Source organism: Macaca fascicularis, chromosome 8 (genome assembly GCF_037993035.2).
Source record: "Macaca fascicularis isolate 582-1 chromosome 8, T2T-MFA8v1.1".
In the NCBI taxonomy this organism is placed as follows: domain Eukaryota; kingdom Metazoa; phylum Chordata; class Mammalia; order Primates; family Cercopithecidae; genus Macaca; species Macaca fascicularis.
The window spans coordinates 124797924-124824322 of NC_088382.1; the positions used below are offsets into that span (position 1 = coordinate 124797924).

Here is a 26399-nt window from a genome sequence, read left to right on the forward strand (position 1 = left end):
GGCAAGAGTGATCATTATGAACTACATCCAGTGTCTTTGTTACAAGCTAAAGAAGAAAAAGTTTCTAGGACCTTATCCCAGCCATGGGAAGTGCATTCCTCTCAGTCCAGTCACCTAAAGTTTTGTGTCCCTTTTGGAGCCTGGAGTGAATATGGAGAACGGGGGTCAGGGCTTCAGGGAAATAAATTGAAAACTCTGTTTCCAGGAAAAGCAGGAGGGAACAAGGAGGACAATAATCTATACTAATTCCTAATGATTTTATTGTTTAGATTACTAGAAATATTTGTGACGTTCACAGCCCTGAATCATGGCCCAACTAAAAAACATAGATTCATTCAGAAGGTAGAACGTTTCTTTTTGTGGCGAGGCCTGGCGGCTCACGCATGTAATCCTAGCATTTTGGGAGGCCGAGGAGGGTGGATCAAGAGAGTTCAAGAGCAGCTTGGCCAACATGGTGAAACCCTGTCTCTACTAACAATATAAAAATTAGCCAGGTGTGGTGGTGGGCACCTGTAATCCCAGCTACTTGGGAGGCCGAGGCAGGAGAACCATTTGAACCTGGGAAGCAGAGGTTGCAGTGAGCCGAGACCACAACAGTGCACTCCAGCCTGAGCAATGAGACAGAAACTCCATCTCCAAAACAAACAAAGAATGCCTCTTTTTGCACACATCTAACTACCACACCAACAGGATCCTAGAATAATAATAGTAGAGTACAGTTGAAGAGTTGCAAGACACAGACTTTCTATGAGATGTACCTAGGAAAGCCTAACACAAGAAAAGAAACAAAACAAGCATAGTTAGAGGACTATAAAGACAATAGCATCTATAACTATGTAGCTCAAACACTCAACAAAGCAGAGCCACAGCCAGACAATTATAAATCTTCATACTAAAGGACTCTTCACCACCATTTCTGTTACCCAACATAATATATCTGACTTTCAACAAAAAATTCCAATGTATGAAAAGGCAAAGAAAAACAGTGTGAAAAGACAAAGCAATCATCAGAATCAGACTGTTATGACAGAGATGCAGAAATTAACAGACAGGAAATTTGAGATAATTATTATTTGCATGTTTAGGGCTCTAATGGAAAAAGTGGACAACATGAAAGAATAGATGTAAGTAGACAAATGGAAAGTAAAAGACAAATTTTGTAAAAGTCCTGTATATTTTAAAACAGTGTAATATAAATGAAGAACACCTTCAATGGGCTCATCAGTACATTCAAAATGGCCAAGGGAAGAATTACAGTGAGGCCAGGCACTGTGGCTCATGCCTGTAATCCCAGCACTTTGGGAGGTCAAGGCAGGCAGATGACTTGAGGCCAGGAGTTTGAGACCAGCCTGGCCAACATGGGTAAACCATGACTCTACTGAAAATACAAAAATTAGCTGGGCATGATGGCACACACCTGTAATCCCAGATACCCAGGAAGCTGAGGCATGAGAATTGCTTGAACCTGGGAGGTAGAGGTTGCAGTGAGCCAAGATCATTCCACTGCACTCCAGCCTGTGCAACAGAGTGAGACTCTGTCAAAAAAAAAAAAAAAAATTACATTGAATGTCTCAAATGAAACCGAAACCATGTAAATTAGAAGACAGTGAAGTATTTGAAGTTGTGAAAGAAAAAAATAATATCACTATTATATTCAGCAAAATTATCTCTCAACAGGGAGAAATAAAGGTTTCTTAAATGAAATTTAGGGAAGTTATCTCTAGTGAATCTTAAATTTGAAAATAATGTTAAAATGTTAATTCTTCAGGCAGAAAGATAATGATACGTCAGAAACATATCTGCATAATGTAAGAGCATAAGGACTGAACAAATGAAGGTAAAATAATGTATTTATCTTATTATTAATTGATATATATCATAACTATGTGTTTAAAACTTAAGGATTCACCAGGTGATTATGTATGTGAAATGAAAGGCAGTAATGTCACAGGAAGAGACAGAAGAGAGAAAGTATGAGCACTCTATCATGAACGACCAATACTATATGTAAAGTGTTATACTGTAATTTGAGACTGGATTTAGATAAGTCAAAAATGTATATTGTAAACTCTAGGGCAACCTCTAAAAATATATTTCTAAGTGTCATTGATGTGCTATGAGATGAGAAAAAAATGAGATTATAGAAGATGCTCAATTAAAACCAGAGAGGCCAAAAATAAGAGTGGGGTAGAGGAGAAGAAAATAGAATACATCCAACATGCAAAAAACAGTTACAAACATGGTAGATATTGATTCAACTATGTCACTAATACATTTACATCTGAATACCAGATTTTAAAACTAGTTAAAATGAGATTGTCAGACCAGATTAAAAACACAAGACCAATTATGAGTTGTTTACCAAAAACTTACTTTACTCTCTATAAAGACATATAGTTAAATTAAAGAGATGTAGAGTGATATAGCATGCTTATAATACTCAAATGCAAGCTAGAGAAGCTTTGTTAATTACTGAAAAAAATCATACTTCAGACAAGAAAATTATCAGTAATGAAGAGAAGCATTACAAACATAAACAGAATATAAAAATATGTGAAGACAAAATTGATAGGATTTAAAAGAGAAATAGACAAATCCATTAGTACAGTTGGAAACATCAAAAGTCCTCTGACAGGTCTGAGAGATCAAACAGGCAGAAAGTCAGTAATGATAATGATGTATAAGACCTGAGCAGCATTAGCAATCAGCTTGATCTAATTGACATTTATAGAATATTCCACATAGAAACAATAGCGGAATACACATTTTTTTCAAGCTCACATGAAATATTCACAAAGAGCATATTTTAAGCCATGAATATGAAAAATTACTTAAATCTAAAAAAAATGAAAATTATACCAAGTATATTCTCAGATGACAACAGAATAAAACTACAAACCAATAACAGAAGATAGCTGGAAAATTCTAAAACATTTGCAAATTGAACAATACAATTCTAAATAATCTTCATGTCAAAGAGGGCTCAACGGAAATTTTTAAGTGTTTTAAACTAAGTGAAAATGACAATACAATTTACCAAAAATTATGGAATGTAGTATAAACAGTGCTTAAAGAGAAATTACAGTATAGCAATACTGTGCCTACATATAGTCATGTACCACATAACAATGTTTCAGTCAACAAAGAGTTGCATATAACAGGGTGATTTCATAAGATTATGATACCATATTTTTACTGTACCTATTCTATGTTAAATATGCTTAAATACACAAATATTTGCCACTGTGTTACAATTGCCTACAGTATTCAGTACAGTAACATACTGTATAAGTTTGAAGCCTAAGAGCAATAGGCTATATCATGTAGCCTAGGTGTGTACTAGGATATACTATGGACTACTAGGTCCTAGTCCTATACTACTAGGACCATACATAGTCCTATACATGGTCCTAGTCCTATACTACTTGGACCATGTAAATATACTCTGTATTATTTTCACACAACAACCAAATCACCTAATGATATATTTCTCAGAACATATCCCTGTTGTTAAACAATATATTAGAAAATAATAAAGATGTGAAACAAATAACCTAAACTTTTACCTTAGAAAATTAGAGGGAAAAAAAACCACCATAAGCCTAAAAATGAAAAGAAAAAAAATAACAAAAATTGGAGGAAAAATATCAATGAAATTGAAAAAATAAATCAATAGAAAAAAAATCAATTTAACCAAAGACTATTTCCTGGGAAGATTGATAGTTGAAAAACCTTTAGTTTAGAAATTACTGATTTCAGAAATGAAAAGTGGTGTCATCATACTGATATCTTGAACTTTAAAATGTTAAAAGAATATGGTGCCAAGAAATTTAATGAGTGAATGAAATGAGCCAATTTCTTGAAAGACACAAACTACCATATTCTACTATTATGTCTATTAAAGAAAGTGAATCGGGGCCGGGCGCGGTGGCTCAAGCCTGTAATCCCAGCACTTTGGGAGGCCGAGACGGGCGGATCACGAGGTCAGGAGATCGAGACTAGACTAGCCTGGCTAACACAGTGAAACCCCATCTCTACTAAAAAAATACAAAAAACTAGCCGGGCGAGGTGGCGGGCGCCTGTAGTCCCAGCTACTGGGGAGGCTGAGGCAGGAGAATGGCGTAGACCTGGGAGGCGGAGCTTGCAGTGAGCTGAGATCCGGCCACTGCACTCCAGCCTGGGCAACAGAGCAAGACTCCGTCTCAAAAAAAAAAAAAAAGAAAGAAAGTGAATCAATACTTAATTACATTCCCAAAAGACAGTTCCAAGCCAAGATTGTTTGAACAGTGAATTCTACCAAACATTTAAGGAAAAAGTAATACCAATTATCCACACAGAAAAAGAAAGCACAGAAAATGTAAGGAATGAATGCTTTCTAAGACATTTTATAAAGTCAGCATTATCTAATACCTTAAAAAAGGTTAAGACATTACAAGAAATGAAAAACACAAACTAGTATTTCTCATGAATGTAAATGCAAAAATCCCCAACAAAACCTTAGCAAATCAAATCCAACAATGTATAAAAATATTATACACTACAATCAACTGGGATTTATTATAGGTATGAAAGATTGGTTAAACATTCAAAAATCAACTCATATAAACCTTCACATTATTAAGCTAAAGAAAAAACTCATCGATTCAAATTAATTGGTGGCAATAAATTAACTTGACAAAATTCACCGTTCTTTCTTAATATACACTCTAAGCCAACTAGGAATAGAGAGCCATTTCCTTAACTTGATAAAGAGTATCTGTAAAAACTATAATGCTAACATCATGTTTAATGATAATGAAACTGTTCACTTTTTCTCTATGATGAGGAGCAAGGTCAGAATTTCCTTTCTTACCTCTCTTATCCAACATCGTAGCAAAAATTCTAGCTGTACAATGAGACTTAGAAAAGGAACTAAAGTATATATGCATTGGAAAGGAAAAATAACATTGTCTTTATTTGTAGATGATGTGGTTATTTAACTTAAAAAAGTCAATAAAACTCTTTGCTTTGAAAAAGTATAGAAGAGTCAAAGCAGGAGATAAATATACACAGTCAATTGTCTTCCTATACACAAGCAATAAAAACTGAAATTTGAATTTTTAAAATGATATTTATAATAATACTGCCTCAAGCCTGTAATCCTAGCACTTTGGGAGGCCGAGAAGGGCGGATCACGAGGTCAGGAGATCGAGACCATCCTGGCTGAAACGGTGAAACCCCGTCTCTACTAAAAAATACAAAAAACTAGCCGGGTGAGGCGGCGGGCGCCTGTAGTCCCAGCTACTCGGGAGGCTGAGGCAGGAGAATGGCCTGAACCCGGGAGGCGGAGCTTGCAGTGAGCTGAGATCCGGCCACTGCGCTCCAGCCTGGGGGACAGAGCAAGACTCCGTCTCAAAAAATAAAAAAAAAATAAATAAATAAAAAATAATACTGCCAAAATGAAATACATAGGTAAAATACAAATTATTTACAATATCCATATGTTTATGTTATGTTATATGTATATGTTCACTTCATATTGTGAAGTGAATATGCCATGCTCATACATTAGAAAAATAAATATTGTTAAGATAACAATTTTGTTCCCAATTTTATCTATAGATTTAACACAATCCCAGGCAAAAACCAAGCAAATTATTTTGTAAATACATAGAAAAGAATGAAGTTTGGCCCTTAACTGACACCATATATTAAAAAATTTCAAAATGGATTAAATATGAAAATGTAAGATGTAAAACTATAAAACTCTTAGAAGAAAACATAGGTCAGAAGCTTCACAACACTGGATTTGCAATGATTGCTAGGATACGGCAACAAAGGCACAGATAACAACAATAAAAAAAAGACAACTTGGACTTTATGAAACTTTACAAACTGTTCACCAAAAGACAACATCAACAGAGTACAAATGCAACCCACAGAATGGGAGAAAATATTTGTCAATCATATATTTGGTAAGGGATTAATATCCAGAATATACAGTATATCTGTATATCTGTAGCTTAAATTAAGCAGTTTTAGTTACCCACTGTCAACCACAGTTGAAAAATATTACATGGGAAATTCCAGAAATAAACAATTTCTAAGTTTTAAATTACATGTCATTCTGAGTGGTGTGATAAAATTTCATGCCATTCTGTTCCATCCTACCTGGGATGTCAATCATTCCTTTGGCCAGCACATCCACCCTCTATGTGTTACCCTCCTGTTAGTCACTTATCGCTTATCACTCATTTACCAGATCAACTGTCACAATATAAAGTGCTTATTCAGGTAACTCTTATTTTACTTAACAATAGCAACAAATTGCAAAAGTAGAAACACTCGCATATTGTAATTATTGTTCTATTTTATTATTATTGTTGTTAATTTCTTCTATGCCTAATTTCTAAATTAAACTGTACCACAGATAAATATGAAAAGGAAAAACATAGTATATATAAGGTCCAGTACTATCTCTGGTTTCTGTCATCCACTGGAATTCTAGGAACACACCCTCCATGGATAAAAAGAAATCACTATAAAGACATCTCCTAAAATTCAACAACATAAATGCCAAAACACCCTGATTCAAAAATGGGTGAAGGATTTGTATATACATTTCTTCAAGAAGATATACAAATAACCAAGAAACACATGTAAAAAGATTCAGTATCACCAGCCATTCGGTAAATGCAAACCAAAACTACAATGAAATATCACATCATACCCACTAGGATGGCTACTATCAAAAAACAGAAAATAACAAGTGTTTGAAAGGAGAGAGAAATTGGAACCCTTGTGTACTGTCGGTGGGAGTGTGAAATAGTTCAGCGGACAGATGAATGAATAATCACAATATGGTAAATATACAATGGAATATTTTTCAGTCTTAAAAAAGGAAGAAAATTCTAACATATGCTATTGCTACAGCATGGATGAACCTTGAGGATACTATGCTAAATGAAATAAGCTAATCATAAATAGAAAAGTACTATATGATCTCACTTATATGAGGTATTCAGAACAGTCAAAATCATAGAGCAAGAAAGTAAAATTGTGGTTGTCAGGGACTGAGGGGAAGAAAGCATAGGAAGCTATTGTTTAACAGGTATAAAGTTTCAGTTTTACAAGACGAAAAAAGTTATAGAGATGGATGACAGTGATGGTTGCAAAACATTATTCATGTATTTAATACCAATGAATTATAAACTTCAAAATGGTTAAGATGCTAAATTGTACATTACATGTATTTTACCATGATAAAGAAAAGGAGGGAAGAAAAGGACACAGGAGTCAAATAATAGATTTCCAATGGCCAAACTGAGCCAATTCACTCATCAAGATAAAGTACTAATAAATTACCATATATCCAAAAGTATAAGAAAAATATTCTTGTGTCTGTACTGATATCAATAAATAATCGAATAAACAAACATATGAGGGACAACAGCCAATTTCCCATGCAGAAGAATGCCAAATAATTAGCAAGATCACTGGGTGCAGTGACTCACGCCTGTAATCTCAGCACTTTGGGAGGCCTAGATGGGTGGATACGAGGTCAGGTGTTCAAGACCAGCCTGACCAACATGGTGAAACCCTGTCTCTACTAAAAGTACAAAAATTAGCCAGGCGTGGTTGTGCCCGCCTGTAATTCCACCTACTCTGGAGGCTGAGGCAGGAGAATCGCTTGAACCTGGGGGACAGAGTTTGCAGTGAGCTAAGATCATGCCACTGCACTCCAGCCTGGGCAACAGAGCAAGACTCCGTCATAATAATAATAATAATAATAATAATAATAAGTGAGATCCCATGCCCTCAAGGAGGTGAAAAGTCACTCCCCACTCTGTAAATATAGTCTACATATAGTGACTTCCTTCCACTCAATAGAATGTGGCAAGGAGGAAAAAGTAACTTAACAGTAAATCTGACAAACTCTACCTCTGCTAGGTAATCAAGATTGTAATTAACATATGGATCATATGTACCCTGCAAAAGTGGTAATTTATTTTTGTGCCCTTCCTCTTAAAAACCCATATACCCAGTTTAATCATGAGAAAAACAGCAGACAAATCCCAACTGTGAGGGTCATTCTAACAACATATCTTACCAGTTGTATTAGTCCATTCTCACACTACTAATAAAGACATACCCAAGGCTGGGTAATCTATAAAGGAAAGAAGTTTAATTGATTCAAAGTTCCATATGGCTGGGGAGTCCTCACAATCATGGCAGAAGGCAAAAAAAGGAGCAAAGTCACATCTTACAAGGTGGCAGGCAAGAGAGCATGTGTAGGGAACTGTCCTTTATAAAACCATGAGATCTCATGAGTCTTATTCACTATCACAAAAACAGCATGGGAAAAACCTGCCCCATGATTCAATTACCTCCCACTGGGTCCCACCCACCACACACTGGGATTATTAGAGCTACAATTCAAGATGAGATTTGGGTGGGGACACAGTCAAATCATATCATCAGTACTCTTTAAAACTGTCATTAAAAACTAGTGAAGTCTGATAAATTGTCAAAGACAAGGGAAGCCTAAGAAGACACCACAGCTAAATGTAATGGGGTGTCCCAGATAGGATTCTATGACAAAAAAAGGACATTAAAGGAAAACTAACAAAATCTGAACAACATATGTAGCTTAATTGATAATGGATAATAATGTCAATATTGGTTAATTAACTGTGACAAATGTAGCATACTAATATATGCAAGGGTTTAACTATAGGCGAAACTGTGTGTAAACTATATAGGAACTTTAGGTACTCCCTTTATAATTTTTCAGCAAATCAAAAACTATTCTGAAGTACAAAGTTCATTAAAAATTGTCACCTACAGCTAATAACATCAATGATATACATTGATATGGTGTAACAATAAGTATTACCTTTTTAAAAACCCATAATTCCAGTATAATCATGAGAAACATCAGAAAATCCAGATTTGGGGATATTCTATAGGACACCTAACCAGTATTCCTCAAGACTATCAAGCTCACAATAAAACAAGGAAAGAATTTAAAAATTCACAGACCAGTGGACACTGGGGAGATACTGATAGATGCAGGACGCAGATAAGGGAACCTGCACAAGGTCTTGCCTAAACATGCCCATGGTGAAAAATTCCATCCCTTAACATATGCACAGTAAGGGAAATAAGTCAATATGGAGTGGCTCAGACTAAGGGCTCACATGCTCAACTGGGAGAATGGGGTGGAGCAACCAGAAATTCACATCTTTTGTAGGAGAGGAGCTGGGCCTCTTCAGCTCGTGTGTGGTGGCCTGGTATTCAATCCGTGAGGTGGGAGCCAGTTGGCAGAACCCCCCGTTTTTTGGCTGAGAACTTTCTTTTAATAAATTCTGCTCTCCTCACCTTTCAATGTGTCTAAGTGCCTGATTTTTCCTGGTTGTGAGACAAGAAGCCTGATTTTAGCTGAGCTAAGGAGCAAAACAATCCTGCATTAATATAACAATTACATGTAATATGATATCCTGTAAGGTATCCTGGAACAAATAGAAGATATTAATAGAAAAACTGGTTGAAACAAAGCAAAACACATGAAGTATGATGCTTACTTAATAGTGGTATACCAATATTAGGCTCTTGTTGTGGCAAATGTAATATAGTAGTACAAGATGTCAACAGTGGGGAAAACTAGAAAAGACTTCTACAAGAACTCTCCTTTTGCATTTTTTTGTAAGTCTATAATTATTCCAAAATAAAAGTTTACTTAAAAAAAGTCACTTACTGCTGACCAAGAATAAAGTTGAAATGAAACTGTGAAGAAACTGGAAGACCTATTTCTCCATGTAACTTACTAAAAACTCTAACTTATTTGGAAGGAAAGAAAAAAGTAAGGATTAAATTCTGGGTTATCTGTGCTGGAAGCAGAATGAATTCAAAGAGCAAGTTTCCCACATCACTTGGGCTCACTAAGAGGCACAGTTTACCAGTGGTACTAGTTGCTACACAGATCCTTCTGTCTATGATAACTATGCAATTAAGTGGCTCAAAGTTTGAAATGTAAATATGATAGTCTGGATATCTCAAAATCCTTTCCACTGTAAGTATCCAGAATTGTTACATAAAATACAGCAAATAATGTTTTAAATGCATATTTAATAGTACTTAACAGAATAGATAAGTTCACATGTGAATGAGTGATGTGATTAAAGGAAAAAATTAATTAAAAATCAGAGTGGTAAGCATTAAGCCACTCTGGGGACTTATCAATGCTAGTAACATTAGAGCTTTAATGTCCATTTGAATACAAGTGACACGGTACTGGGGCCACATGTGTTGAAGTGTTAGAATTGAAAGTTGGAGACATGTAACTGACACACACACATACATGCACACATTGTCAAAATCAAGACCCTAGAGGTTGAACTAGAAAATAAAACTCTATTAACTCCAAGGAAAATAAAAACAGAGTCTGCCTTTGCCTGTGCTCTCAGTAGAAAAAAACATATTTCTCCAGAAAACTTAAAAACACATTTTAGTTTTTACTCACATGGTTCTGGCTTTTAGTTACAATCTTCCTATAATATGGGACCACGTGCTTAAATTTTAAGAAAGGCCTTTATAACAGGCCAGTAATAGCCTGAGGCTTCTGGCAGGGGCACAGAAAACAAACAAATAAAACTAAAAAAATAGTTCTAGGTTAGTCAGAACACAAGACATTTCTCCTCTTCCCCCACTGTCTCTCTCTTTCATATACATAATCCCACTCAAGAGTTCATAGTCAAAAATTGCAAAATACGTAAGATACATCCAACCATAGTGAAAGTTAACAGAATTAGAACTTAAGTGTTTGGAATTACAGAACAATTTGAAAAGGAGACACATTTATTTAAAACACTGGTGAAAAAAACTGTGGAAGTACAATATGCAAGCTTGAAAAAATATACAGGATAGAACTTGAAATGCAGGAAATAAATATTAAAATGCAAAATAAATGGCTATATTAAATAACCCAGCTAAAAGGGATTCACAAATTAGAACATAAAACTGAGGAAATTATGTAGATGCAACAAGGAGTGAGAAGACATAACAATTTGAAAAGGATGTTAAAATGCATAAAGAATAACACGAGAAGAGCTGGAATACCCAAACTAAAAAGAATAAAGAGACAATGAATAAGGCACTAAAATAGAAGATTTTAAGGTCAAAACTGCACAGTCACCACAAAAGTATAAAATCATCAGCATCAAGAAAAACAAGAAAGTCTAAAAGATGTTAAGTAAAAGCAATCCTACAATTACACACACCATAATGAAACTACAGAAAACTAAAATAAAAGAAAAAAACTTAAAAACAACTAGGGAATATCTCTACAGACTGAAAATTTAATGCACTAGAGTAACAATATAATCAACAAAGTAAGATAATTGTGAACTATTTATAAAAATTTTACATCCATTTGGATCATCATTACAATTTAAGTAAACAAAAGGCATATCCCAATAAAGATAAAATGTTTTACTCATGAACCCTTGCTGAAAAATAGTAAAGGCTTAACTTTAGGATAAAGGTAATTAAATCTTGAGAAATAAATGGAATTAAAGAGGTAATGAGTATAAAAAACTGTACATATGTCAGAAAACAAAGATATAAAGACAATGATAAGTAATTTTAGTTGATTAAAAAGGTAAACTAAAGTGCAAGAAAGCAATAGCAGGTAAAATAGGAAGGGTATTGGGAGTTAACGGTCAATTGTGGGTAGTGCTTATGGTCTGAATGTATTCTCCCAAAGTTAATATATTGGAGCTTAATTCCCAATGTGATGACAGTTGGAGGTTGGGCATTGGTAATTCGAAAGTCATGAATATGCAGCCCTCATGAATAGGAATAGTGCCCTTAAAAGAAGAAACACAGGAGCACATGCTTCCTCTCTGCTTTGTGAGGATACAGTGAAGAGATGGCTGTCTACAAACCATGAAGAGGGCTCTCCCTCAACACCAGATCTGCCTGCACCTTGATGCTTAACTTCCCAACCTCCACGACTGTTAGAAATAATTGTGTGTTGTTTAAGCCACTCAGTCTGTGGCATATTTATTACACCAGCCTAAGCTGCCTAAGAGAGTTAAGGACTGGGGAAACAGTAGAGATAGTGATGAACTGTAGACATGTAGATACTGTTGAGTTCTGACTGCAGGTTAAAAATGTGCATGTATCCATTAAAATAATATCACTTAAATATACATCCCTGCATTGATCAGGATTTGCCAGAGAAACAAAACCAATACAGTGTGTGTATGTGTGCGTGTATGCGCGTGTGTGTGTATGCACACGTGTGTGTGTATGGGCGCGTGTGTGTATGCGTGTGTGTGCGCAAAGAAAGAGAGAGAGAGAGTTATTTTAAGGAATTGGCTCATGTGACTGTAGAGACTTGGAGTCCAAATATGTTGGGATAGATCAGCATGCTGGAGGCTCGAGGACAAGTTGCAACTGAAGTCTAAATGCAGTCCGCTAGCTGAATTCCCTCTTGTTCTGGAAAGGTCAGCTTTTGTTCTATTACGGCCTTCAACTGACTATATGAAGCCCACCCCTTATGATGGAGGACAGTCTACTTAAGATCCACAGATTTAAATGCTATTCTCATCTAAAAAGAAAAGCATCTTTACCGAAGTATCTGGAATAATGTTTGACTAAATATCTAGGCAGCACGGCTCTGGCAAGTTGATGTATAAAATTAACCATCAGGATGCCCAAACTCTTAGTGGAAACAAAAAAGAAACATAAAATTAACATTAGTGGAAACAAAAAAGAAACATAAAATTAACACAGTAAGAGACAGGAAACTGGGAGAAACGTGAAATTAACTAACTACATGATTTAAAAAACACAAACATAAATCCAAATATAACATTAAAATATCTACAAATTGACTTAATAGTCAAAATTCAGAAGAATTTCAAGCTCAGCAACATAATGAATAAAATAATTTGAAAGCTCTTCCTGTTATACACAACTAGATCCTTCATAAAAATGCTTTTTATTGTAACACTGCACTTTCTTGGAAAAAAAGTAAATCTTCTAGGGCCAGCCACATATACCACCTATAAAAAAATAAAGCTGAGTTCAAAATGGTTGACAATAAACATACTTAAAAGAGTTATCTGAGGAGGAAAGACTAAATAAGCTCTACCAAAATAGGAATAATCATGAGGTGGGTGCACAATGAAGGTGCAGAATTTGAGATTTCTGTATTAGGCCAGGGATCTTAAAATGGAGATAAATTGATCTCAGGTTTGTTGCACTCTTATCTTACAGGAAAATAAACACAAATTAAAATCAGCCAAATATGACTTCACAACCTAAGATCCATAAGACAAGAGTTTCAAATATCGAACAATACATAGAGCAGGCCTGGGTCCCTGAGAAGAACCCAGAAGATGAGGCCTACAATTGCCCTAGTTTTGGCCAGAAGGAACTTTCTGGACAGGAAGGAGAGTCCATAAATAGAACACGTGGGCTCACTAAGTTAAGAAGATATACATTATACTTTGAGGTGGCCGAAAGGAGTGGGATTTGTATGGTAGAAATCAGGAATGAGTGATATACAGATAATTAGTTCTAGAAATCAGCATTCCTGTGAATCTGTGCTACAATCTAAGCTGTGCACAGGTAGAATGTAGTTTAAAATTTCTAGAGATCATAGGCAATTTAAAAAAATATTCAATTTCCAACCAGTAAGGATAAAAACTCTCATGTGAACATTGAGGACATTCAATAGACACTTCTCATTTTAGTAAGAAGACTAAATTAGTTCTAGTGTAAGGACTATTCTAGATCTACTTTAACCAAAACATAAACCAAGCACCAAAAATACTAAGTTAATTCACTTGTAATTTAACAGACTGGGAAAACAAATTATAAAACATTAAACCAAAATACTGGAAACAATTAAATCTAGCATCAACAACAAAAATTAAACACGTTCACTACCCAATAAAAAAATCACATAAATCAAATAATGTTTTATTGGGTAGTGAATGCTTTGAACATTATGTGAAGAAGCAGAAAAATATGACACATAATCAATTGAAAATTCAACAAGTAGAGAAAGACCAAAAATGCCAACATTATCAGACAAGAATTAAACAATTCCTACAAATATATTCAAAGATCTAAAGGGAAATATGAATATAACGAGAAATAAAACAGAAGATTTTTAAAAGAAATAAATGGAACTAGTAGAAAGGAAAAATACAATATCTGAAACAAAAACTTCACTTGATGGTTTTAGCAGCAGACTGAACGTGGCAAAGAAAAGACCAATGAATATAAGTCAATGACCATGGAAATAATACAAACCAAAGCGTAGAGAACAAAAAGGTAGAAAATCAAAACAAAAATAAAAAATTAAAAAGAAACTAAGAGACTCTGGCCTGTGGGAAAATATAAAGCAGTTTATCATAATGTATGAGTACAAGAAGAAAAGAGACAGAAAATATATTATAAAAAAATAGCTAAATTTTCCAAAATCAATAACATCTACAAAACCAGAGATTCAAAAAGCTCCATGAAAGAAAACCTGGATAAACAAAACAGGAAAACACACAAGCAAACATCATAATCGAATTGACAAAAAAACAATGAATCAGAGAAAAAAAATTCATTACACAAAGTCGAACAATGTAAAGATTAATCAGTAATTTCTCATCTGAAAAAAATCCAAGACAGCACACATAGAAAACTGACATCTCTGTAGTGGAGAAAGAAAAAAAAAGTCAAACTAGAATTTATATCCAATGAAAACATCTTTCTTACATGAGAGCAGCATGAAAACATTTCCGACAAACAAAAGCAGAGAGAATTTGTAATGAAAGAAAAGCTACAGGAAGTTCTTCCAGCTACAGGAAATCAATACGAGATGAAAACTTGGATCTACAAAATGAATAGAAAGCACTGAAAATTATAAGCTTATTAGTAAATATAAAAATATTTTCTTATCTTTTTAATTTTCATATTTATTTGAAAAACAAAAAAGTAGCAATATATTGATATTTGTAACATATACAGAAGGAAGATGTACAACAAAATCAGCACCAATGATGGGAAAGGCAAAGGAAAATACAGCATATTATGGTAATTACATTATAAATGAAGTGATATAATTGAATTTGAAGACAGGCTGTGAAAAGGACAAAAATGCATAAAGCAAATCCCAGAGCCACCACTAGAAATTAAAAGAAACAAAAAAGGAAGAGTATATTAGTCTATTTTCACACCGTTGATAAAGACAACCTGAGACTGGGTAATTTACAAAAGAGAGAGGTTTAAGGGACTTACAATTCCACATGGCTGGGGAGGCCTCACAATCATGGTGCAAGGTAAAACACAAGCCTTACATGGCAGCAGACAAGAGAAGGAAGCTTGTGCAAGAAATTATCCTTTTAAAATCAGATCTCATGAAACTTAAGAAACATTTGCCCCATGATGCAATTACCTCCCACATAGTCCTTCCCACAATACATAGGAATTCAAGGTGAGATTTGGATGGGGACATAGTGAAACTGTATCAAAGAGTAAATAAGCCAAGAGAAGAGATTAGATAGAATACTAAAAGGTGGTAAAAAATAATACTTGGAAAAATGGCAAAAACAAAGACGACAGGCAAATGGAAAACAACCTAATAGTAGATAAACCAAACAATATTAATATTAATATTAAATATAAATAATCTAAACAATCATAGACGGAGATTTTAAGATTATATTTTTCCAAAGAAGCAAGACCCAACTACATGCTATCTATAGGAAATACACTTTAAATATTTAAATATAATATATTAGTCTGCTTGAGCAGCCATAGAAAGGGTGGCTTTAACAACTGAAATTTATTTTCTCACCTTTGCAGGGTCTGGAAGTCCAAGATTAAGGTGCCAGTATTGTTTTCCAGTGAGGTCTCCCATAATGGCTTGCAGGCTGCTTTCTTGGCCGTGTCCCCACTTGGCCAGTCCTCTTTGCACAAAAGAAGAGAGTAAGGTCTTTGGTGTCTCTTCCTCTTCTTATACCACTGAAAAACAGGATTAGAATTAGGTTCTCACCTTTATAGATTAATTTGACCTTAATTATCTCCTTACAGGTCATTTCTCCAATTATAGTCACCTTGGAGGATTAGAATTTCAACATATGAATTTGAGGGAAGGGCACAATTCAGTCCATAACACAAAGGTACACTAAGTAGAAAGTGAAAAAAATATATATTGTGCAAAAATATATATTGTGCAAAAATATATATTGTGCAGAAAATATATATTGTGCAACATGAACGAAAATGTACATGTTGAATGAATTCATTTATATGAAGCTCTAGAACGGGCAAAACTAGTCAATGCTAAAATAATAAACTAAAAATTGGTAAAGCCTCTGTGTGGGAATAACATGTGCATTTGATTTAAAATATCTTCATTTGCAAATTTACCTGAAGTAACAGCTAACACTCAAAAAAGATGCTTATTATCAGATAACATTTTGTTTCTCAGATAGGAGGTAAGAAGCAATTGTGCAAAACAATATATTTCTTGTGTAATCACAAGAAAGAAGGAATAGTGATAATAATATTAGACACAGTAGTCTCCATGCAAGAAATATTGTGAGACATAAAAAGGGCATCTTAATAAAAGAATCAACTCATAACAAATATAAATGTGTATGTACATGATTACAGTTTCAAAATAAATCAAGCAAACCTAATAAATGAATACAGAAACAGAAAAGACTAAAATTTTAATTTTAAATTTAACAGACCTCTGATAATTAATAGAACAAGAAAACTGAAAATCAGTAAGTATACAGAAAACAAAAAACACTACCAACCAAATCAACATTGATATATGTATAGAACAGCACACCACATCACAAAATAAAACATATTCATATCAAGTACCCTTAGAACATTTAATTGAAGAGAACACAGGTTACACTTAAAAAAATTAATAAATTCATGTATGAATTTATCTCTTTAATAAATTTCATTAATTATTAATGAATTAATTAAAAACATACAGAGTATGTTTTTGACCACATGGCATAACATTAAAAATCACTATAAAAAATTATCTGGAAAATATCCAAAGGTCTGAAAAGTAAACAACATTATTTTTAAAAACTCATGAGTTAATAGAGCAATCATAAATAATATCAGAAAATATTTTGAACGAAATGAAAAGAATAGCACAACATATCAACATTTGTGGGACGCAGCTAAAGCACTACTGAAGTGAGTAGAGTGGAGGTAATAATAATGATAAATAAAAACAAATAAAATAAACCACTGAGACAATTTTTAAATGTAATATAAGCATTTATAAAGATCAATAAAATTGATGAAACTCTGCTAGATTGGTTCAGAAAAATAGAAAAAAGATTTACCAATATTGTGCATAAAGAGGAGACATCATTAGCAATCCTACAGACAGCAAATTATAATAAGGAATTTTATTAATTACTTTATTCCAATTTATTTCAAAACAGATCAAGTGGACACATTCATTAAGAGATGCAAGCTACCAAAATTTACTTAAGAAATACAATGTCCAAACATAGTTATATTGTTTAAAATTGAATTTGTCACTTAAAATCTTCCTTACAAAAAAACTACAAGCCAAAATGGCTTCACTGTCTATTTCTTTCAAACACACACTGAAGAAACAACAATTTTAACCCATAATCTCTCAAAATATAGAAAAAGAACACTTCCCAATTTCTCATTTAACATCATCATTATACTGATATCAAAAACAGGCAAAACCATTACAGGGGGGAAAAAACCTACAATCAATTACAGACTAAAATCCTTTAAAACAATTAGTAAATCAGCATTATATATTCAAACTGGAAACAAGCAATATGTATTTTTAAATATTTTGACTAAGTAGGGATTGTCCTAGAACTGAAGGGTTGTTTTAACATACGAAGATCAATGTTGTTCCACAATTTAACAAATGAATTACCATCTAGATGATGACTATTATAGAACTTAACAAAACTGAAAATCTATTCATAATTTAAAATCAGCAAATAGAACAGTCAGGAACTTCCTCATCCAAATAAAGGTAACTATGAAATATCTACTCCTAACCTCAGTTTTTAATGGTTACAGATTAAATACTTTCACCCAAAGATTAGAAATAAGACAAGGATAACAGTTTTTACCACCTTTTGTCAACCCTGAAATGGAAATCCAAGCCAGAGCAATAAAATAAGATAAAGAAATAAATTCTTATATATTGGAAAGGAAGAGGTAAACAAACTATATATATTAGCACTCAGCATTATCATGTATGTTAAAATTGCTAAGGAATCTTATAAAATAACTACTAAGACAGACAAGGAAATTTAGCTAGGTCATATGATAAAAGAACAAAATATGAAAATCTATTGTAGCTTTACATACTAGCTATGAAGAACTAGAGATTATTTTTTAAATTTCACTTAGAATAGCATCAAAAATAGGTATAAATTTAATAAAATATATGCAAGACATGTACAATAAAGTATATACATTTTTGCAAAAGGAATAAAAGAATTTAATAAATTAATATAAATACTATGTTCATGGATTTTAATATTCAATATAGTTAGATAGCAATTATTCTCTAAGTATACTATAAATCTTTATGTAATCCTAATTAAAATTCACATTAGATTTTGTTAGAAATTGACAAACTGATACAGAATATAAAATAACTTCATAAGGAATATTTTAAAATGAAATCCCAGAAAAGATCTACCTAAAAGAGACTATATTTTAAAAAAAATTGAAAGTCTCAGAGGAAAAATCATAGCTTCAATGTTTGTATTTCGTACATCAGCAGGGTGACTATAGTTAACATTAATCAACTGCACATTTCAAAATAGCTAGAAGAAAATATTTCAACTATTCCTAGCATAAAGAAAAGATAATCATTTAAGAAAATGAATATCCCAATTACCCTAATTTGATTATATCAATGTATCAAATTGTATCACATGCACTACCAAAATATGAACAGTTATTACGTAGCAATTAAAAAAAAGAAAAAAATTAAGGCTCAAAATAAATGAGTTAACTATTCAGTTTAAAATATTAGGCTGGGCGCGGTGGCTCAAGCCTGTAATCCCAGCACTTTGGGAGGCCAAGATGGGTGGATCAGAAGGTCAGGAGATCGAGACCATCCTGATCTAACACGGTGAAACCCCGTCTCTACTAAAAAACACAAAAAACTAGCCGGGCGAGGTGGCGGGCGCCTGTGGTCCCAGCTACTCGGGAGGCTGAGGCAGGAGAATGGCGTAAACCTGGGAGGCGGAGCTTGCAGTGAGCTGAGATCCGGCCACTGCACTCCAGGCTGGGCGACAGAGCAAGACTCCGTCTCAAAAAACAAAAAAAAAAAAAAAAAAATTAGAAAAATATATTAATTCCTTGAAGTTGAAAAAGATGTTAACATTTAATATCAACTAAAAATAAATAATAAATGAAGAAAAGACAAAATTTCCTTACAATAGAAGTCCAATTTATACACGTAAAAAGAATAATGGAAATAAAAAACAGCATTTGAAAAACACAATGTTAATGACTGTTGCACGCAAAAATCATTGATAGAGGTTGAAATTAGCAAATAGAAATACAATGAGATAGCATATCTGCGTAGTCTCGAAGTATCTCTTTACAAGATAATTATTAATTATGAAGGGAAAAATTATAATTTTAGTGTGGATAAACCTGAGAGACATTACCTTATCCAAATGATTGAAGTAAAAAATCATCAGTAATGAGACCAATTTACATTATGTACCTCATGATGTCTGAAAAGGGCAAAATATCACTTCTGTGATGTTCTTGCAAAAGGGCATAACTTTAGTCTAATACTGAGAAAGCATCAGGTAAATGCAGCACAGAGACATTCTGCAAAATAACCGACCAGACTCTAAAAGGGAGGGAGACCATCTAAAAAAAAAAAAAAAAAAATTCACAGAGGAAAAAGCATGATTAAAAAAGTAAGCTGTAAAATAAGTGGTAAATTTCTAGTAAAAATATAAAGTTATAATATTGATTTAATTAAAATTAACCTTTCTCTAAATTTAACTGAGGTCAGTAAGTCACCTCATATATTGTTTATTATCTACTATAAAAAAGAAATTAAAGAAAATGCTTTTAAAACATTGATATACAACTCAAAAATTTGGTAAATTAATTGCCATTATTCCAGAAAATACGTTTAAAAATATTTTTGCAATTTATTATTTGGTGGAAAATTACACTATTTATTTTTTATAATGTATTTGCAAATAATTCAATGTAATTAATTGTACTGTCATCTAATTCCACATCCTGCTATAAACTGTGTTGTCCTTCATCTAGACAGATGAAAATCTAGTCCACTTTAAACATCTCCAAAAACAGATATGTCTCACATTCTCTAAGAAACTACTTTGATATCCAGCCTAGAGCACAACATTACTTTAAAACTTTAAAAAAAGTCTGTAATGGCGTAATTTAATTTAAAAAATACATTTATAAATGAGTTCCATCAAGGTAAAAACAAATTAAGCTTTATTTCCCAAATACCCTTTTTGTCACAGTCACCCCAAAACCCATAGAAAGCATTTTCAAAATTTAACTAATGTTTTGCACCTGGAAAATGCAGGCATACATGGGGAGTAGGAGGAGAACTCAGTTGACAGGATTTAAAATAAAGTTCTCTGTTGTGGAGGATCTTGTTGAAGGAGAAAGCCGGAATCTTCTCTTTTTGGTCAGCAAAGCAAATTAGGATGGTGTTGAAATTATATCCGTCTTGTCATCTCCCTGGCAGGACACCTTTTGATAGGACCTTCTGTTCCTCCCATTTCTTGGCAGACTCTTACTTTGGGATGTCTGGAAATAATGGAACTTTCAAGACTAAATAATGGAGCCTGGCAGAGCTTCTGTAGTTCTTACTTAAAGATCTAAATCATATATTTGCATCAGGTCATTTAAAGTAAACGAAGTACTTGAATTGAAGCTTGAACACAACTACTTAGTAATAGAATTCAACTCTGTCAACTCTCCCTGTGATTGCAATTTTATCTAGAAAACGGGACTTGCAGTATTTTAAGTGTATCATGCTGCTTTTAAAGAATGTGATACTTCACACTTTAAGCAAGAAAAGATAAAATATCCAGACAGAAGATTTGGTACCCATCATTGGAACCAGATGCATGGTTTTTTTTGTTTGTTTGTTTTTTGGCTTTTTTGTTTTTGTCTTTAATGGGCAAAGGATGGGAATTTGCCTGTATTTGGTTTTGCTCCATTCCTCACAAGCCTGATCTAAGCAGGAGCTCTCACTGATTTCAGAGGGAATACTACAACTTTGACTCCAGAACAAACACCTGTATGCAATTCCAAGGGCTCAGAGCAAAACAAACATGGGCTGTACCTTTCAGCATCGTCATGATGTATGTAAAATTCCCAAATACATGTTCTTCTAGGGCTTGATCTCCTGAAGAAGAACTTTATTTATCCCTAGATGAGGCCTGGATTTCATGGCTAGTATTTTTCTGAGACGACAGATTTAAGTAATGCCATTTTTGTAAGCACAGGGAGGACTTCATTAAAGGCTTGCTGGTGTTAGCTTTATTTTAGTCCTGAAAAAATATGACTAAATAAGACAATCTCAAAAGCATTCTGCTGAGTGAAAGAAGCCTTATACGAAAATGTACATGTTGAATGAATTCATTTATATGAAGCTCTAGAATGGGCAAAAACTAATCAACGCTAAAATAATAAACTAAGAATTTGTAAAGCCTCTGTGTGGGAATAACATGTGCATTTGATTTAAAATATCTCCATTTGCAAATTTACCTGAAGTAACAGCTAACAGTCAAAATAGATCCTTATTATCAGATAACATTTTGTTTCTCAGATAGGAGGTAAGAAGCAAATGATTTTTAACTGAAAATTTTTTCTTTAAATTTTTTATTGTGGTAGCATACACATAACATAAAATTTACCATTGTATTTATTCTAAAGTATATGATTTGGAGGCATTAAATTCACAATTTTGTAAAAACATCACCAACATCTAGTTCTGGAGCTTTTTCATTGCCCCAAAGGAAAATCTCCTATCTATTGAGCAGTCACTCCCCATTCTCCTCTTCTCCCAGCATTATTTGTAAATGTATCTTTTTTGTTTCAGTCACTCATTGACTACATGACTAATTTTTCAATGCCTCCTGGCACTGGGACAGAATAGCAGATGGAATGGTATCCTGGACAGACTCACTAGGTCTCTCCCTTTAGACAGCTCCTTCCCTACCTTGCCCCAAGGGTATGGCAGGAAGCAGAAGGAATGGAAACACAGGTAAGAGGCTGACACTTGCAAAGAGGAGCACAGCAACATAAAATTGCAACATTTGTTTTCTAGCAACACTTTTTAAATATAGTCTTCCTTTAGAAGGTGAATTTTAGATGTTGGGACTTTCATGAAAAGTTTTCAATTGACTTTGAAAGAAAGGCTTTGAAGTGCTTTAACAAATTATTTAGTGAGATCAGCAAAGGACAGGGAATCAGTAACTTTTGGTTCTATTCTTGTATACTGGTGACTTCCTGTGTGAGTTTAGGCAAATCATTTACTGTTTGCTGAGTTACTTATTGGGGTGTTCTTATTTCTCAGAATGAGTAAAACAGTTAAATCTATCTAAGCTGGAATGGACATATAGAATATACCTTGTGAATTTTATGCAACAAGGGTAATAACCTACTTTCTGAATGACTAAGAGTCTCAAGCTTTCTCGGCATAACCTTTTTGCATGGCCTCATCGGTATCCATGCAAATCATGTTCGACAGAGCAACATTTGACAAACACTGATCAGAATCACAAACCAAATGAGATTCTACATGTATTTTTAATGAGGAAGAGAATGGTGACATTATCAGGGACATTCATATGTATGGATAGAATCAACACCTTTATACACACACACGCACAGACACATGTTTTCCTCAGATTTTCCAGTTTAGTCCAAACTTCAATGTCAAGTCCACTTGACAAACTTTAAACATCACAAATATTTCTTCCTCTGGGCTATTCACTCTCATATAATCTATTCATATTCTTACACAGTCATGTTCTCTAGTTTGCTTCAGTCACTTTTCACGGCAATTTGGCAATATACAAGAAAATTAAAATTTAAATAAAAATTAACTTATACCTTGATTCTAAATGCTTTTGATATTTATCCTAAAGATAAAATTTCATACTCTTGTGGGGAAATAGTTTAAAATGTTCTACTATAGCATATTTTAATATAAAGACAAAAATAAAAATAATACCATAGTCATCTGTACCTATCCATACAATCTACAACACATCCATACAATGGAGTAACAAATAAGGCAGACCTTACGCATGCTGATGTAGAATGATCATACTATGTTGTTACAGAGTTCATTTATTAAATTACCAAATAACTAATGGAATGCCTACTATATTCCAGGTACTTTTCTACATATTGAGATACAACAGTGAAAAAAACAAAGTTCCTGTCCTCTAAGAGGTATACGCAGATCATAAACAAATATGTCAGTTTAAGTGCTTTGGAGAATCCTAAGGAGCTTAAGGACAGTGAGGAAGAAAGGTGGCAACGCATAAGCCAGGGTAAACTAGGTTATACTCTGGTCACAAACCCCAAAATCTTTTTTGTATAAAACAGAATTGGCCAGGTGTGGTGGCTCACACCTGTAATCCCAGCACTTTGGGAGGCCGAGGCAGGCAGATTCTGAGGTTAGGAGTTTGAGACCAGTCTGGCCAATACGGTGAAACCCCATCTCTACTAAAAATGTAAAAACTAGCCAGGCATGATAGCGCTCGCCTGTAGTCCCAGCTACTTGGGAGGCTGAGGCAGAAAAAATCACTTGAACCCAGGAGGTGGAGGTAGCAGTGAGCTGAGATTGTGCCACTGCACTCCAGCCAGGACGACAAAGCGAGACTCCATCTCAAAAAAAAAAAAGAAAAAAACCAGAATGAATACCACTCATTCACTCCCTAGTCCAGTGATTTTCATATGGAGAGCCGTAGCTCTATGCAGCGATCACTCAGGGATCCATGTGGTGGTGTCTCCAGCAGGTGTCAAGGCAAGGAAAGACGGGTCATGGAGAATCACCCACTGACTTTTAAACGCTTCCACCTGTCACTCCTGTTTACACTGTATTGACCAAAGGAAGTCACATGGCCTCACCCGACTCTCAGAGTGGAAATGTAATTACCCTGTGCCCCACACCCTGTGCCAGAACAGCGAGGGAGATCCCAATATGAGTGAAAGGGGCTTATGTCTACACGGGCTTATGTTGCCATTAATCAAGTCCCTGCTGGAAAGTTGACATCCACATTCTGATGAGAAGGCAGTGAGAGAATTCACTCCGTGGACATTAGAAGGGAGAGCACTCTGAGCAGATAAAACACAGGGCACAGATTTGAAGGAATTATGCCTGGCCTATTTCAGGAAAGTAGGGAGGCTGGGTTGATTGAAAGAATTTGCAGGATAATGATAAAGATATTAGAATAATGCCACAGAAGTTGTAGGAAATCAAGCACAGAGAGCTCCTGGGCTGCTTACTCTCAGGATTTGGTTTTAACACTGAATGAGAGGCTAAAAGCAAGAAAATGACAGATCTGTCTTATGTTTTTAAAAGATCATTCCACCTGCTGTGAGGAGAATGAACTGGGGTGGGGGGCAAAAGTGGAAGCAAGGAAACAAATTAGAAGACAATTGCAATAATTCACAAGCAATGATCGTTTGGGATGGGATGATGGCAGAAGAGGTTTAGAAGTGGTCAGAGTCTGTGTATATGTTAAGGTACCATATACAACGGAGAAAAAGTAAAAGAACAAGGTGGTAACTAATATATACAATATAACACCATTTGTGTAACACAGGAGAAAACAGAAAAAATGATTGACAATAGTTACACCTGGAAAATGACTGGTACTGGGAATCAGAGGAGGTGGCAGGAGACATTTACCTTTATTACACTGTTTCAAAAAATACTATTTTCTGCCATAAGCATATAGATATGCTTTTAATAACTAACAATAAACAAATTAGAAAATCCAGCTCTTGAATGTACATACTGTTCAAAACAAAGAATTTCAAAATTATTATGAACTACAGGTTAAATATTGAATACTGAATATTTGAATATAATATTTTAACATTCAAATTATATTCATATGATCTTGATGCAAGAGTGTATTCAAGTTATAAAGAACTACAACATAAATTATCTAATTGTATCTTTCCAACAACCCACAAACACCTATATAAAATGTACTCATTAGAACACTGATCATTCTTTCATGCTTCATGATGCTTCGCACTTTATGTATTTTACTGTATGCCCAGAATTACATTACAGACTTAAGGAAAAAACAAGATGAAAGAAAACAAATGTAGCAAAATAAATGTAAGTATACATAACTCATGTTATTGCTGTTTTTAAAAAATTAAAAAGTGTGGGATGTTGAATCATATTAACAGGAGTAAAACTGTTTACAAACTCAGAAGCAACTGGTATACGATGTTCAGCATTTAAAATTCTTATTAGATAATCGTGTTCAGGTTGGGTCTCCAAAGTACAGACAGATATGAAAGTCTTAAAAAAAAAAAAAAAAAAAAAAACTTTCTCAAAGGAGAACCACACTGACAATTAAAAGATTAGGAAGTAATGTTTACGAGTAAAGTTTACAAAAAAGGGAATATTGAGCTGCAAAAGACGATGTGAATGCTGATTGAATACTGACCCTCAGAGTAACTAAGAAGTTTAAAGTTCCTGGCTGACTATTCTCTGCCTCAACCTAGAAGAGAAAATAAGGAAAGGATTTGAAGCTATCACACCAAGCTAGACATGAGTAACGAGTGAGGATGTTAGACACTGGAATGAAGTCATGGCATTTCTTCCTCAAGGGCCTTACTCTTTAAAACAGAGATCAATTTTCATATGCCTCAATGACTTCCTAAATCCCCTTCATCCTTCTGATTCTCCCTCTGGAGAAAGGGATTCCTTGACCTGGAATCCATCGCTATGCCAAATAGCCTTCAAGGTCAGGAAGCACTCTAGTATAATTCACCTAAATAGATCCGGCTTCAACTTGAATCCATTTCCTCTTGCTCTCTTTTTGGTGAGAAGAAAGAAACATTTGTCATGGAGCTTCATTTCAGCGCATTTCCAATAATTCAAAACAGTAATTTTGTGTTCTGGCCTTTCTTTCTTCATGCTAAATGATTTCTATTGCTTCAATATTTCACAAATTCTGTTCACGTTTTAATCTAGTTCATTACAATAGCAATCACAGCTCCTCAATTTATAGTACGTATTGCAGTGAAAGTCTTCTAGAATCTGTTCTTCATATCCCTTTTATACAATGGAACAAGCTTTAAGAATCTGC

General features: G+C 34.1%; 1 long non-coding RNA gene across 1 annotated transcript in view; it reads right to left on the reverse strand.

The window, feature by feature from the left end:
• Positions 1 to 1211: 1211 nt before the first annotated feature.
• The window catches only part of LOC135964558 (uncharacterized), a 35925-nt gene continuing 10737 nt past the window's right edge, over positions 1212 to 26399 (reverse strand). The window contains exons 2-3 of the long non-coding RNA XR_010577044.2: positions 15845 to 16011; positions 1212 to 1535 (exon numbers count right to left, since the gene is read on the reverse strand). This is a non-coding gene — a long non-coding RNA (uncharacterized lncRNA). The remainder of the gene's footprint in view (positions 1536 to 15844; positions 16012 to 26399) is intronic.